Source organism: Pteropus vampyrus, unplaced genomic scaffold, assembly GCF_000151845.1.
Source record: "Pteropus vampyrus isolate Shadow unplaced genomic scaffold, Pvam_2.0 Scaffold107, whole genome shotgun sequence".
NCBI lineage: Eukaryota > Metazoa > Chordata > Mammalia > Chiroptera > Pteropodidae > Pteropus > Pteropus vampyrus.
The window spans coordinates 1,955,771-1,971,011 of record NW_011888888.1 but is presented as its reverse complement, the minus strand read 5'-3'; the positions used below and the strand labels follow the sequence as shown (position 1 = coordinate 1,971,011).

The following is a 15,241-nucleotide window of genomic DNA, read 5'->3' as shown; positions in this document are numbered from 1 at the left end:
AGGCAGAGGACCTGAACAGACACTTCTCCCTAGAGCACATACAAATGGCCAACAAATATATGAAAAGATGCTCAACATCGCTAGCTATTAGGGAAATGCAAACCAAAAACCACAATGAGATACCATCTCACACCTGTTCGAATGGCTATGCTCAACAGGACAATAACAAATGTCGGCGAGGATGCAGAGAAAAAGGAACCCTCAGACACTGCTGGTGGGGACTGCAAATTGGTACAGTCACTATGGAAAACAGTATGGAGGTTCCTCAAAAAAACTAAGAGTTGATCTACCATGTGATCCAGCAATCCCTCTACTGGGTATTTACCCCAAAGACTTGAAAACTTATAACCGAAAAGAGATTTGCACACCGATGTTCATAGCAGCATTGTTCACAGTGGCCAGGACATGGAAGCAACCGAAGTGTCCTACGATAGATGATTGGCTAAAGAAGCTGTGGTACATATATACAACGGAATATTACTCAGCCATAAGAAGAGATGAAATACTGCCATTTGTGACGTGGTTGGACTTTGAGATAATCATGCTAAGTGAAATAAGCCAGACAGAAAAAGTTGAAAATCACATGATATCACTTATATGTGGGATATAATCCTAAAAGCAACAAATGAACAGGACAAACAAACAAACTTATAGACATGGACAATAGACTAGAGGTTACCAGAGGGGACAGTCGGGGGTGGCGGGGGTGTTAGATGAAGAAAAGAGGGTCAAATATGAGGTGACAGAAAGAAAGCTAACTATAGGAGGTGAAGATACAATGCAATATATATGCCTTACTGTTAAACTGTACACTTGAAACTTACTGAATTTCATTAACCAGTGTTACCAAAAAAAATAAAATATATATACTTTAAAACAAAATATAAATGGGATTTTCAAATACATGGTCAAGTTATGATTTAGCAGTATATCATCAGTGTAACATGTATTTTATTTACCAAATAAATTTCTATTGAGCACTTATGCACAAGAGATAAAAATAAATAATATCGCTGTACTAAAGTATCTTACAATCAATAAGCTATCAGTTCATTCAAAGTACCACTTTGGAAAACCAGTTCTTAAATGATAAAACCTTTTTTTCATCTGGTTATAATAAAATTCACTAGTCTCCACCAGTATAAAGTCGTTAAAATAATGTAGAGATAAAAACATACACACACATATAAAAATATAAAAACATCAGATGAATCGCTACAGTAAAACATAAAAAGGATTAAGAATCCTTTTAAGAGATTTATTTAATAATACATCAACAACTCACTTATCTGGAATTTTCAGAATAATTCAGACTTCCACATAACAAAAGACTGTCACTTTTTTAAACCATTCTAATAAGTTTTTAAAATGTACTATATACTACTATAAAAATGTAAGAAATAAAAGTCTTTTTATTATGACAAAAATACTTATATTTGATGACATCAAAAACAAACAAAAAATTTTTAACTGGTCAAAACTAAAAAACAGTAATTGAGTGTCATTTCATTTTTATTGTCTAGCTGTCATTTTTCATTCCAGAGAGGTGACAGCTGTAACTTCTGGCAGCCAGCGATAGGCTCATTCTCATTTGCTATGTGCTAAGACACTAGACCAGGTCCATCAGTACTATACTGTGTAATACAATAAGCAGGTGCACTAGCTCTAGCTCTATAACAGCAAATTTCACACTGCATTCTAGTTAGTTACAAACATATCATTCTCCTTATCATCATTCCTGCCCCAATCTGTATATGGTCTTTGAAGGTTGAGAAGGCTCTCCCTCAATGAATGCTTGTTTGATATATGAAATAGGTCCAATGATAGTGTGCAGCATAACTTTCTTTCCTATAAGGTGCTCTAGGTTGACCTCTGTTAATCCTTTCTTTTCCTCCACCATGCCACAGCAAAAGAGAATTCTTAGTCCTTAAAATCTTCCAGAAGTAGTTCCTCAAATTTATTTCCCTTTTCTAACTAGCCTGGTCATTTTTGTCAAAAAGCTCTAAGATTTATTGAAGTTACTTACTCCTCCAATAATATGAGACTACTATTTTTCTGGGTAAGTCTCAATACAGACAGATAATTTTCCCCATAAGACAATGGGCTAATTTCCTTTTTATGTAGAGCTCTTTTTATATAAAGCACTCATAATTTAATAATTAAAAAGAATTAAAAAAATAAAAAACAGAAAATCTTAAAAAGAAAAGAGAAAGGTGAAAATTTCAGACTGTTCATGTCAAATAAACATGAAAAAAAAGTTCAATCTTATCAGCATTCAAAATAATAAAAATTAAAACAATGTGAAACCATTTTTCACCTATCAAATTGATGCTTTTTCTTAAAAATAACAATAACCAGTGCTGGCAAAGGTGAAGTGAAACAGGCACTTCTACACAAAGATGAGGAATATAAACTGAAAGTCTTACTAGAGGACAATTTAACAATATGTTGAAAAAGCATTAAAACTAATCATTCCTCTGATGCCGCTATTCCACTGCTAGGATTTCATAAAAAGGAAATAACTAGGCCTGTACGAATACACATGAACAAGGGTCCTTGCTTCATATTATTCATAGTAGTGAAAAACTGTAAATAACTTAAATGTTTAATATGGAGGTCAGTTAAATAAATTTGGGTATATTCATAAATGGAAAATTATGAAGCCATTAAAAATCATATTTGAATAAGTAAGTTAACATCATGGGGAAAATTTTTGTTAGAGGAAAACTGCCAAGTTAACATATATAAATGTAAATCTATAAAAGAGTCCCAAGTCTGTCATATATATGTGTGTATATGCATACCTGTGTGTACACACACACACACACACACACACACACACAGAGGGATCTTAAAACAAAGGAAATTGTTCAAAAGTTTATATAAGAGTAGGACTTCCCAGTCCTCCCACCCCCACCCCAAACAGTCTAGTAATCATTCTAATCTAAAACTTTAAAGCAAACATTGAATTTTCATTTTCTGGAGAAACTGAATAGGCTTCAAGACTCAGATACCCCAGGCAAGGCAAAGGGTGGAGCTAAAAACAAGCTGACTGTACTTCTTGAAAAAGTTTAAACCAAAATGAATATGGAAATTAAAAAAAGAGAACTTTTGGAAATTAAAAATACAATGGCAATCTATGGCCATGCCACCCTTAACATGCCAGATCTCATCTGATCTCAGAAGCTAAGCAAGGTCAGGCCTGGTTAGTATTTGGATGAGAGACCATCTAGGAAGACCAGGTGCTATAGGTGTTTAAAAAAACAAAAAAACAAAAAAACAAAAATATAATGGCAAAGTCAAAAGGCTTAATTAAAAGTTTGGAAGATAAAGTTGAGATAATCTTTCAAAAGGCAGAGCAACAAGTTAAAGAAGTGGAAAATAAGGTGACATAAAGGATCTACTACGGAGATCCAATATAGAATTAACTGAAATTTCAGAAAAAGAACGGAATTTTATAGGGAAGAAAAATATTAAAAATAAGTAAGTTTTCTCAGAGAAGATCAGTCTCCAAAGTAAATATTCTTTCAAAAAATGAGTACAAAGAATGGAATTCACCACCATAGCCCCCCTTTCCACACACACATCAGACATGCCATCATGAAATCTCACTATACTGGAAATATAGAAAAGATTTTAAAAGCCTCCAGGGGAACGGGGACGAAAACGTTGCATATAAAATATTAGGCAACAGTGTGGAACTGGACTCTTCAACACAACAGTAGATGTTAGAAAGCAATACAGTTAAGCCTTCAAAATTCTGAATGAAAATAATTTTTAACCTAGAATTCTAAAATCTGCCAAACTATAAAGTATGAGGGAAGACATTTGCAGACGAGCAAAAGTTTAAAAATTTTTACCACACATGCATCATTTCTTAGGAAGTTACTTGAAGGTGTACTGAAGTAAGCTGAGTAAACAAAAAAGGAAGACGACATGGGACCCAGGAAACAGGGCAAACACAGGAAAGCACACTAGAAAATACTAGTATGACAGCTGTGTAGCTGGCTCAAATGGTGACCAGTTCAGGTCAAAGCACAGGAAAGGAGCACTGCAGAAACAAGACTTCCAGGAATAAAGGAGAACTATGAGACCAACTCTTACCACAGAACACAGAGAACAGGGCAGAAAATGAAGAAATAGGTATATATGGTAAATGAAAAAGAGACATTTTTAACTACATGAAAGCCAAGAAGGCCATACAGAAAAGCATCTCTGATCTGCAAACAGTATTTGCAAAGTCATAGTAAGCACTGATTATTGCTTCAACTGAGGTTTATGAAATTATGAAAGAGAGAGAAAAGCTAGGTTATAAAAGTGCTAAACTTTTATTTGTCTTAAGAATGCAATACGTAAGTCTAGAACCGATTGAACAAAAAACAAAAGGTAGTATGAGCATGTTATTCAGAAATTTGGAATTAAAAGATGAGAACTAAAAGAGTTACAAGGGCAAGGAATGGAAAGAGTTAAGACCATTTCTCATTATGAACCTTTCAGTATTGATTTTTTAAAATTAAATATTATTATTACTTCTTTTTTTTTTAGAAATTTACAAAGTCATGGTCTTCCTCTCAAAAACCTATAATCCCAGTTGAATCACAAGAAAAAAAAATCAGACAAATCTCAATTGAGGAACATTTTTCAAAATACCTGACTCATCAAACTGTCAAAGTCACCAAAAGCAAGACAGGTCTAAGAAACTGCCACAGCCAAGAAGAGCCTAAATAGGTTGACTAAATGTAATACGGTGTCCTGAATGGGATCCTTGAACAAAAAACAGAACTTTAGATAAAAACTAAGAAAATCTGAATAAAATATGGACTTTAAGTTAATGATAATGTATCAATATTGGTTCATTAATTGTGCCAAATGGACTAGACATATGTAAGATTTTAATAATAGGAGAAATTGAGTATAAATGGGAGCTCTGAGCTCTGTACTATCTTTGAAGCTTTTCTGTAAACCTATTACTATTCTAAAATTAAAACCTTACTAAAATTTATATTTGTTTATAAAGGCAAAATTTAAAAGAAATACACATGGATTCACACAGGTGCGTACATATGTGTATAAATTTAACACTATGTAATAGAGCTCCAAGGCACACTGTTAAGTAAAAAGAGCAAGTTATAGGAAAATGTGCAGTTTTAAAGTTTTTAAAAATATAGTTTTTGTGAGTGTGTATTGTGTACATATGTATATATGTTAATGCAAAGAGAAAGTTCTGGAAGGACAAATACAAACATCTAACAAGAGTTAACTCCTGGGGTAGGAACAAAACAAACTCTTGTTTTTTTGTTTCATGTACTTCTAAATTATTTGAAATTTCTACAAAAGAGGGATTTATATTTACATATTACTTGCATAATTAAGTTGTTAGCCTAAATCTTTCCTGAAAAAATAACTGACAATTATAATCAGACAAGTTTTTTAAAAAAGATTTAGAATCACTGATTATATATCATAAGGAAAGATAAAAGAAAAAAAAACTTCAAAATATAATGCCAAATTCATATATAACCTAACACACACACACACATGAAAATAATCTTTTTCCAAAGTGCTCCCTTCATTAAAATTGTTCAAGTGCATTTCTACCTCACTTTATATACATTATCTCAAGGTTATGTAATAGTTAACAAAGAGAGGGAACAAAAGAAAATATGACTCAATTACATACATATTCTGAATATTCATACATACAGAATGTTAGATTTAAAAGCTTTTAAGAAAAACACAGAAATCTCATTCTATAGTATGACTCATTTAACCTCAGATTTTGGTATAAAATCGTACTTTCACATAGGTTCATTAGATTTTATTTTTTAATAGAAGTGTCATAAAAGTCCACATGAGCAGTTCTTAAGAAATGCTGGTAGAACTTCATGCTACAGCTTTCAGCCATGACACATTCTTGTAGCACAATCCTCAAATAGACTTCATGCTATCACAGTTTTGCTTGCTTTGGATATGCACCATAATTCACAATCGGTCTAAGCAACAACACTGATCATCTTCCCCATTATTTTCTCCCCATCCAGGAATAAGTATGGCTGGAAACAGGTCTGAGAATTAGCAGGAAGAACGGGAAAGAGAAATAATACAGAAGTGAGGAGGCAGAAGGGAAAGTACCATTACAAAAATGGTAAGAATATAAATGGAAAGTAAAAGGTGAAGGAGACAGGAAAAAGAAGAGAAAGGACTGCACATACAGTGAATAGGGAAAGAACAGACTTATCACAGCCCCTCGCCAATAAACCTAACCATGACTATCAAATCCAATGTCTTCTCAGCTCTTTTTTCTTGGTCCTCACTGCAGCAGACATCACTGACCTCTTCCTCAAAACTTCTCCCTAAGTGTCAGGAAAACTGCACTCTCCTATCTGACTAATAACTCATGATCCTCTCATCGAAACCTGCACATTCCCCTAGGATCTATCCTAGGAACGTTTCTCTCTTCTCTCTCTTTGTTGACTCTAAAAATGCATTCCTATGATTTAAATTATAATCTTTAGGCAAATGAATCCCCAAATTAATCTAACAACCTAACCTCTCTGCCAAGCTCCATACCTTCATCTCCTTTACGTTTAACACCAAAATTATCACCTTTCTCATATAAATAAAGTTCGAGCTCTCCTTCTAATTCCCTATTTATATTGGCATAACATCTTTAACATCTTCCAACATCCCAATTCAAAAAATTCTCAACATCCCAATTCAAAAAATTCTCAACATCCCAATTCAAAAAATTCTCTTCCTTCCTTTATAATGTTTTCCCTTAACATTTAATCACTTGCTCAGTTTAGTCTATTTTTCCACTGAAATATGTTCATCTGTCTTCCTTTCCCTTTCAACAACCACAATCATAATTTCTCTTGTCTCCACCAATCCACTAAGCATGGAGTGACCAATAAACATTACTTGAAAGTACAATTTATCACGTCACTCTCCTCTCCTTTAAACAAAGATAAAAAGAAAACTCGCACAGTATGCCATTCAAAAATCTTCAAGAGTCAAGACTCACCTATCCTTATTTCTTCCACTACATAACAATGTGTATATACACAAGATTCTAGATTGTTTGATTCAGCATTACGCTAATGTCTTACTCCAAAATTTTTGCTAATACCATTTAGCTAGAATGTCTTTGTCCATCTCAATTCTGCCTACTTACATCCTACACATCCTCCAAGAGCTAGCTGAAATTCAGCTTCTTCCATTAAGCATTCCTTGGTCCCCACAACTAGAAATGATCATGGCCTCCTCCTCCCTTATGATTTAAATTCTGATTATTTGAGTAGCTGCTTTATCTGCCCTACTGGATTATCAATTCTTTTGCAGTTATTATATTTTACTCATCTTTTGTTTCTTCTATAGAATCTGGAATAGTGTTTTGCACATAACTGATGCTCAATATGAACAGTTTAAAGGGGGCAAAAGAAGGGTTAAAGTAAACAGAAACAAATTACCAGTGACAAAAATTACCATATTTGTCACTGGTAATTTGTTTCTGTTTACTTTAATTACCAGCAATCACAGAAGACAAAATAAAAAATAAAAAAAATAAAGAGCAATATGCAGAAAAAATAAAAGATAAGCATCAATAGTGTCTCTTGCATTGCAGCTAATTATCTCTTCAATTAAATTATAAATCCTCTAAAGACAAGAAATATAAACAGTTTTCCTCTTTGCATCCCTCCTAGTGACAAGCACACAGCATTCAGTAAATAAATGTTTGTTGAATCCACATAAGAAACAAGCAGAGGACAAATTAGAAAAACCGTGATGTAATACATGAAGAGGATGCTTTCAAAAGGCTCTAGAAATAAACAAGAAGATGTAGTGAGGCATGAGAAAAGAATACGTAAGAGTGTTTAGAGTGTGGCAGTTGCCAGAAAAGTTTCCACAGAATTAAATTTTTCATAGCAGCAACTTAGAGATTTCACCTACTCTATCTTAAAAAGGAAAAAGTTGGGGCCCAGAGCATTTAAAAGATTTTCCAAGGGACAGAGACTGAGAACCAGGACAACTCCTAACAGGTCCCCTAGTTCACAGTTAAAAGCTCTTATACCACGCTTGAGGAAAGAAAATCAATAAATAGAATGAGGAATTATTTTTACCACAAATGTTTTATGGTATTTGGCTAATAATAGTTCCTAACTTATAACCTGGACACATAAGCACTACTTCTAGCTCTTCTGCACACCAAGTCTTCCCCAGTGAATATAGTTCTCTAACAGGAGAAGGAATAATGGAGAAATGGGTTCCAGAAACTTGGAAGGAAAAGAAGAAAATCCTTTCATTAAAGGATGGCTGAGATCTGACAAACAGGAGTTGGATGTTATTTAAAATACCTGTCTCCTCCCCCTCTAAAGCTGTTTCTCCATCCATACTGAGAGAAACTGCTAAAAGGGTGAATGGTCCTTATGGAACTGTAAAAATGGATACATGTTAAGAACCCTGAGATCCAAAAGACCTGTGCAGATCTAGCCAACTAAGAACATAAAGACTTATGAATTACTGAACTGAGAGAGTTGTGGAGCTTCTGCTGCTTATACTTACAATACTGGGGGCTTGTACTTATACTCCAGTTACTTATAAAATGAGGGGCTTATACTAACTGATCTCTGAAGACCCTCTTTCTTTCCTAGTATTCCTTGATTCTATGTTTCTATTTTTCTATAAAGGGGAAAATTTAATACAATGACTCATACAGTAACAAGTTCTCATGTTTTGTACAGTAATGCGAAATACGTTTCTGCTTGAAGATATTATAAGGAAGTTCAAAATGTAAACTAGCTATCTCTTTTATGATTCAGGAATAGACAGATTGCTATGGCTAACATATTCGAGCCCACTCCCCAACCAAAAAAAAAAAGAATGTTGAAAATGGGACAGTTTAAGACAGCTAGGGATTAAGAAACCCTAAATGTATTGGAATACAGTGGAAATAACTGAGCCTTTGTAGTTAGACATGTTTAAGTTCAAATTCCACCTTTGCCACTGACCAAGTGACAAAAAACAAGTTACTTAAATGTGCTGTGTCTAAGTAGTCTTATCTGTCGAAAATAAAAGAACTTATCCTTTAGATTTTTTATGAGGATTAAAGGCAACGTGTGCATTATTTCTAATACTATGCCCGGTATATAACAGGCACTTGACAAATATAGGTATTATTATTAAATACTTTATTAGAAAAGCATCTAGTAACATGTATAGAGTAACAAAACAGTAAAGCAATAGTAGCCACATGAACATAGAAAGAAGAGAACAGGAAAACAATAAATAAATAAGTATATAAATATCTATAAGAAAGCCAAGCTAGGCATAACATGAAAAAGCAGTTTGGGCTCCCTCTCCTGCCATAATGAAAAACTTCAGGTCAAGTTTTCTTTACTGACCTATCAAGAAAGATTTGCCTCCAAAACGTGTACGATTACTCCCTCTCTTTTCAATTTATTGTAAAACCAAGACATGAAGTAGAGAGATATTATTCTTGGTATCTAGGTTACGGAATTAAATCATTCTAGTCACTGAGTCTTATAGCTGTCATATAAAACATGACTCATATATAACCTGGGGCATTCTAGACCTCTAAATCAACATTATATGATTATATAATTTAATTAAAATTATACTCTATAATGGAAACAGTAAATATATAGTTCTCTCTGGTTAATGATAACATATGTGGGAATCACTGCTCTTGTTTTATACTCCTAATTATATTTTTTCACACAACCAATTAAAGTTGTAAACGAAAAAAGTTATGTATTTGGCTAATATCACCAAATAACTCTCCTACAGATGCTTTATTTTAATTCAATTTAGAATATGCTCTAAATGAAATTTTATAAAACAAATATATCTATTAAGGCCTAAGGCCCCGATATGTGCAAAGGGAGGAACTGGTTAAGACTGCCAAAGCTAGGTTATAAGAAAGAATTCTTGCTGTTCCCACCCAGGTCTCTTGGAGTCCTGAACTGCCATGTAAGATATCTAACCATCCTGATGAAGAGATCATATGGAAAGGCTCTGAAACTACATGAAGAGAGAAGGACTCACCTCAACATATAGTCATCCCTTACAAAGCAACACACACATGAGTAAAGTCATCTTGGACCTATCAGACAAGACAAGCCACCAAGTGAACACCACTGAGCAACTCCAAGTGAAGCAGAGTCACCTACCAATCCTGCTGGAATTCCTGACTCACAAAATCATCAGATATAAATAAAATGATGTAGTTTTAAGCCACCACATTTTAAGATACTTTGTTACATAGCAACAAATAAGAAAACCTTTACAAAGTCTTACAGTTAATGAAAAGTTGTTTTGGGCAAGTTATGTACATACAAGATATGCAACAACTTCAGAGAAATGTTAAAAAATAGAATGTCTTATAAAACACACTGATATTTGAAAATCTAAGAATGAAGGGCTAGAATAAAGATGCTTAGCAATACATAATAATGTCAGACCTATAGAGAATCAAAGATCTCAAAATGATATCCTCCCTTAGCTTCTGTGACATTGCATAGCTCTTTTCCCTTCTAGTTCTCACGAATGTTACACGTCATATAACCTCTCTACCTAGAACTCCTCTATCTCTTTATTGAAATCCTACTACACTGTCCTTTGAAGTTTCTCTCAAACATTCCCTCCTCCCTCCATCCCTTCTCCCTTTCTTAATATCTGCCTGCCCCTACTCCCAGTAGAACCATCAGTACTTTCCACTTGTCTTATGATATTTAACTTACTGCACTAAATGTTATAATTACTTTTCTAGTATCCTGCTATATGTCTAAGCTACATGAAGGCAGCAACTGTATTTAATGATTTTGTCATTTTTGTTAAAATCTACCAGAGCTTCTAAATACTAAAAATGTCAAGCTGAAGCGTTAAACTCTGCTAATAGAGACCTCAGATTTCAAAGACAAACACGCTTCAAGTACCACACAGAAATCACTTCCTACAGCCCTCCCTGGTGTAGCCCATTTCTCTCTTGATTTTCCTTAAAAAAAAAAAAAAAAGAAAGAAAAAAGAAATCACTTCCTGAATATTACCAAGTATCTTACCGTAATTCAATCTGTTCCTGATTAAAAATAATTGATAACCTTTCACTGTTATAAAATTATATACCAATAATCAAGTATATGTAGAAAAACCAAAAGCTTTCTTATATGTCAGTAATAATCTCCAAAAAACCTCCTCAAAATAAAACAAAATACCAGAAGAAAACTGGTCATATGTAATAAATACCAATAAATTTTTTGGAGATATAAAAGAATGTAAGAATAAGTAGAGATACATGTAGCTTTTAAGTATAAAGATAATTCTGTAAAGATTACAATCTGCCACTAATTTTAATCAATAAATTTAATAAAAATCCCCTATGGGATTGTGGAGGGTGTAATAACTTTACAAAATAATTCTCAAATTAATCAAAAAGGAAAAGAGTAAGGGAACCTTAATCCAAACCTCACATACAAAAATTTTCAAAGTGCACCATAGACCTAAATGTAAAATCTAAAACTATAAAGTATCTAAAAGTAAATATAAGAGAAAAATCTGTGTGTGACCTTGGGTTAGGCAAAACTCTCCTGGTTAAGACATAAAAAGCACAAACCATAAGAGAAATTATAAAGTAGACTTCATCAAAATTACAGTTTCTACTATGAAAAAGTGTGAAGGGCCATATTAAAAGAAGGAAAAGCAACAGGATGAGAGAATACATTTACAAAATACATATCTGATAAAGAACTTGTCATGCAATATTTATAGAACTTCCACAATTTAATAACACACCCAGTAACAGACAACTTGAATAGACACTTTGCCAAAGAAGAGAAGCATGGAAAATAAATACATGAAAAGATGCTCAACATAACCAGTTATTAGGGAATTGCACATTAAAAACCACAATGAAAGACTACTATATATCCACTAGGATGACTAAAATTTAGTAAACACAGCATGAAGGGCTGGTGAGAATGAAAACTGGTACAGCCACTGTAGAAAAGTTTGGCAGTTTATTATGAAGTTAAACATAAACTTAACATATAACCCAGCAATTCCACTTGGAAGTCTTTACTCAAGAGAAATGAAAACATATGTCTACCCCAGGATTTGTATGTGAATGTCTGTAGCAGGCTTATTATAACCACCAAACACTAGAAACAATCCATATGTCCACCAATCGGCAAATGGAAAAATAAATTGTGGTATCTCCATACCATATAAACTACCTCTCAGGAAAAAAAAAAAGAAAGAAAGAATTGATAAATGCAACAACACTGATGAATCTCAAAAGCAATATGCTGTGAAAGAAACCAAACCCGAAAAAGCTAGAGAGTATATTTGACTTACATAACATTCTGGAAAAGGCAAAACTATTGGGACAGAAAAAAAGTCACCCCTGAGACTGGAAGTAGTGGGAGAGCACTGAGTGGCAAGAGGGAACTTTTTGAGGTGACAGAAAACGCAGATTAAAAACACAAAATATCCTCTTTGTGCAATGCACCAATAAATTTTTTTTTTTTTTGAGGTTAAGAATATACAAAATGGCAATTCTAATAACTCAAGGTCGGTCAAACGTAATTCAATTAGCATTATCCACACAGTTCACTTTCTTTCTAGTTCTCATCCCATTAATACCTGTCTCTTTCGCTTACTTGACAATTTACCCATTGTCTGTGAGCTGCTGATCAACTTCTCATCTCATTATTACCTTTCTGGGGTTCTCACTGAGATATCTGCAAAAATTTTCCTGAATAATAATCAGACATCTCTTCTGAGAAGGCGAAAAGGGCTGAAATGTAGTGTAACTCAGCCATTTTCCAAATAGTTATCAAGTACCTAGAGCAGCGGTCCCCAACCTTTTTGGTACCAGGGACCAGTGCTATGAGAATCTAATACCTGATGATCCGAGGTGGAGCTGAGGCCATGATGCTAGTGCGGCTGCAAATACAGATGAAGCTTTACTCGCTGACCTGCTGCTGCTCATCTCTTGCTGGGTAGCCTGATACCTACCTAACTAGCCACTGATGGTAGTGTTCTGCAGCCTGGGGGCTGGGAACCCCTGACCTAGATGATGAGGGCCTAAACTGAAACAAGATTATCATAGCTCCAGTGTTTACAGAGCTTACAGTCTAGTGAAGACAACAAAGTGATTAAAGACAAACGTCATTAAAATGAAATGAAGAAAGTCAAGATAGAAGTGCAAAATGATGTGGGAAGAAACAGTAAGAGGACCTAACCTAATCCAAAGAGTAGCAAAGGCCTCCCCTTCAAGCTGAATCCTAAAAGGTGAGTAGCCATTAGCTAGGTGTAGTAGAAATGTGGAACTAGGAATGGAAAGATAATGGGTACAGAAAAGTTCTAGGCAGCAAGGAAGACTGAGAAAAAGCTAAAAAGCTAAACAAGGAAATGATTGCCCAGAGCTCTGCTAGACATTTTAAATTTGAGCATCATCACATTAACAGAAAAAGTGACATATCAAATATACATTTAGATCTCTAGTTATTACTTATGTTCTGGTATGAAAAATGAATTGAAAGATCACAGATCTGAACTGAAGCAGGGAGCCCAATAAGGAGGCAGTTATACAATAATCAAGCTAGAGGTAATGGTGATTTGAACTAAGACTAGTAGAAAGAATGCAGTGAAAGCAGATACATATGAAAGATAGGGACAGGTTGGATGAAGGTAAAGTATAGAATCCAGTTTCCAAGCTTGAGCCACTGGATATACAATGGCACTGAGATAAAGAAAACACATAGCAAGACAAATTTGGGTAAGGAAGACTATGAGTTTTGAACGTTAATTTTACAGTTCTAAGGGACATCTAATAGTGGTTATGTCAAGGAGACTGTTAAACAAGTGTATCTAAAACTCTGGACTAAGCTAAGATTTTGGGAGTGCTAACAACAGACACTAGAAAATAACAAGGCAATTAGCAAACACAGATGAGAAGAGTACTGTAAATGGGCCCAAACTTAAACCAAATGCTAAAATAAGTAGAAGGAGAGATAAGGAAAAGGAAGGGGAGGACAAATGGAAGATAAATTGTTAAATTGTTAGACCAAAGTAAAGGTTAAGGGTCCTTGCATCATTTTGAGGTTTTTTTTTGAGCTGTGAACAGCAGTTACCTAAGAACTAAGAAAATACAAGACTATTTGCTCCTCAGAGAAAAAGCAATCATCGCTATATGCCACTGTAGGAGACTTAAAAGGGTCTCATCCACACATGCATACTGAAACACACAGACACTTAACTGAACAGAACATTTTTAAACCTTACTTACACTGACTCACCACTAATTTGACTTGCATCTGGTAACAGAACTCTCATATAAGGTACTTGACTGCATCTCAAATGCACAGCCATCTTTTAGAACCAGTTCTCCTGAAGGCCTACCCACACTTTTTCAATTATATGCTTACTTTATCCATCTGAAACCATAGAAGTATAAGCCCTCCTTCCTTGCTACATGAATATTCGATAATCATGATGCCCTATCACATACTCCCATTCAAAATCTTTTCCTTTTTGTGTCTAGGAGTACCATTTTATCACTAAAATCACTCAATTTTACTACTATAGTAGTTTCCAACAGCCCTGTCTCTAATTTTTCTTTCAGACAATTCATCTTACACAATGCTATCAAAAATACCAATCTGAATATACTATCGCCTTACTAAAACAATTGTGCCTTGCTGTTCTGCCCAGAGAACAAAGTCTGAACTCCTTTTCCAGGCAAATAAAAGGTAGATTGTGGAAGACTTTCAAATACCACCCTGTCCCATCTCCCAACTTTCTACAAAATCACCAACCCAGCCAAATGGTTTGATTCACAGACCACTGAACATACATACATACATACCATGCACAATTCAGACTCCACAAATTTGCTCACATCAGCCCCTTGACCAACAAGCCCGTCTCCATCATCTCTATTTACCTAAGTCTTACTTTTCCATCAAAGCCCAATTAATTTATTTGGCAAACTGTCTCACAATAAAGGTGACATTTCTGGAAAAAGGAGACTTAAAACATTAACACAATTTGCATCGTAGCTTACAGTTAGAGAGCTATTAAGTCAAACTATCTAAAGATCTGAAACCTAGATTTACTACTTATTGTATACCCTTGGGCAAGTTACTTAAATCTTCTGAGCTTCCATATAGCAGTTATTAAAGGTTAATACCTAACTGAACTCTTAAAAAGTTGTGAAAATTAT

At 34.3% G+C, this 15,241-nt stretch overlaps 1 long non-coding RNA gene and 1 pseudogene across 1 annotated transcript in view; both read left to right on the top strand.

Moving 5' to 3' along the window:
* The window catches only part of LOC111743107, a 53,457-nt gene extending 41,138 nt beyond the window's left edge, over positions 1–12,319 (top strand). The window contains exon 2 of the long non-coding RNA XR_002781584.1: positions 9,966–12,319. This is a non-coding gene — a long non-coding RNA (uncharacterized LOC111743107). The remainder of the gene's footprint in view (positions 1–9,965) is intronic.
* On the top strand, positions 3,136–3,254 carry LOC111743140 (annotated as a pseudogene).
* Positions 12,320–15,241: the final 2,922 nt, after the last annotated feature.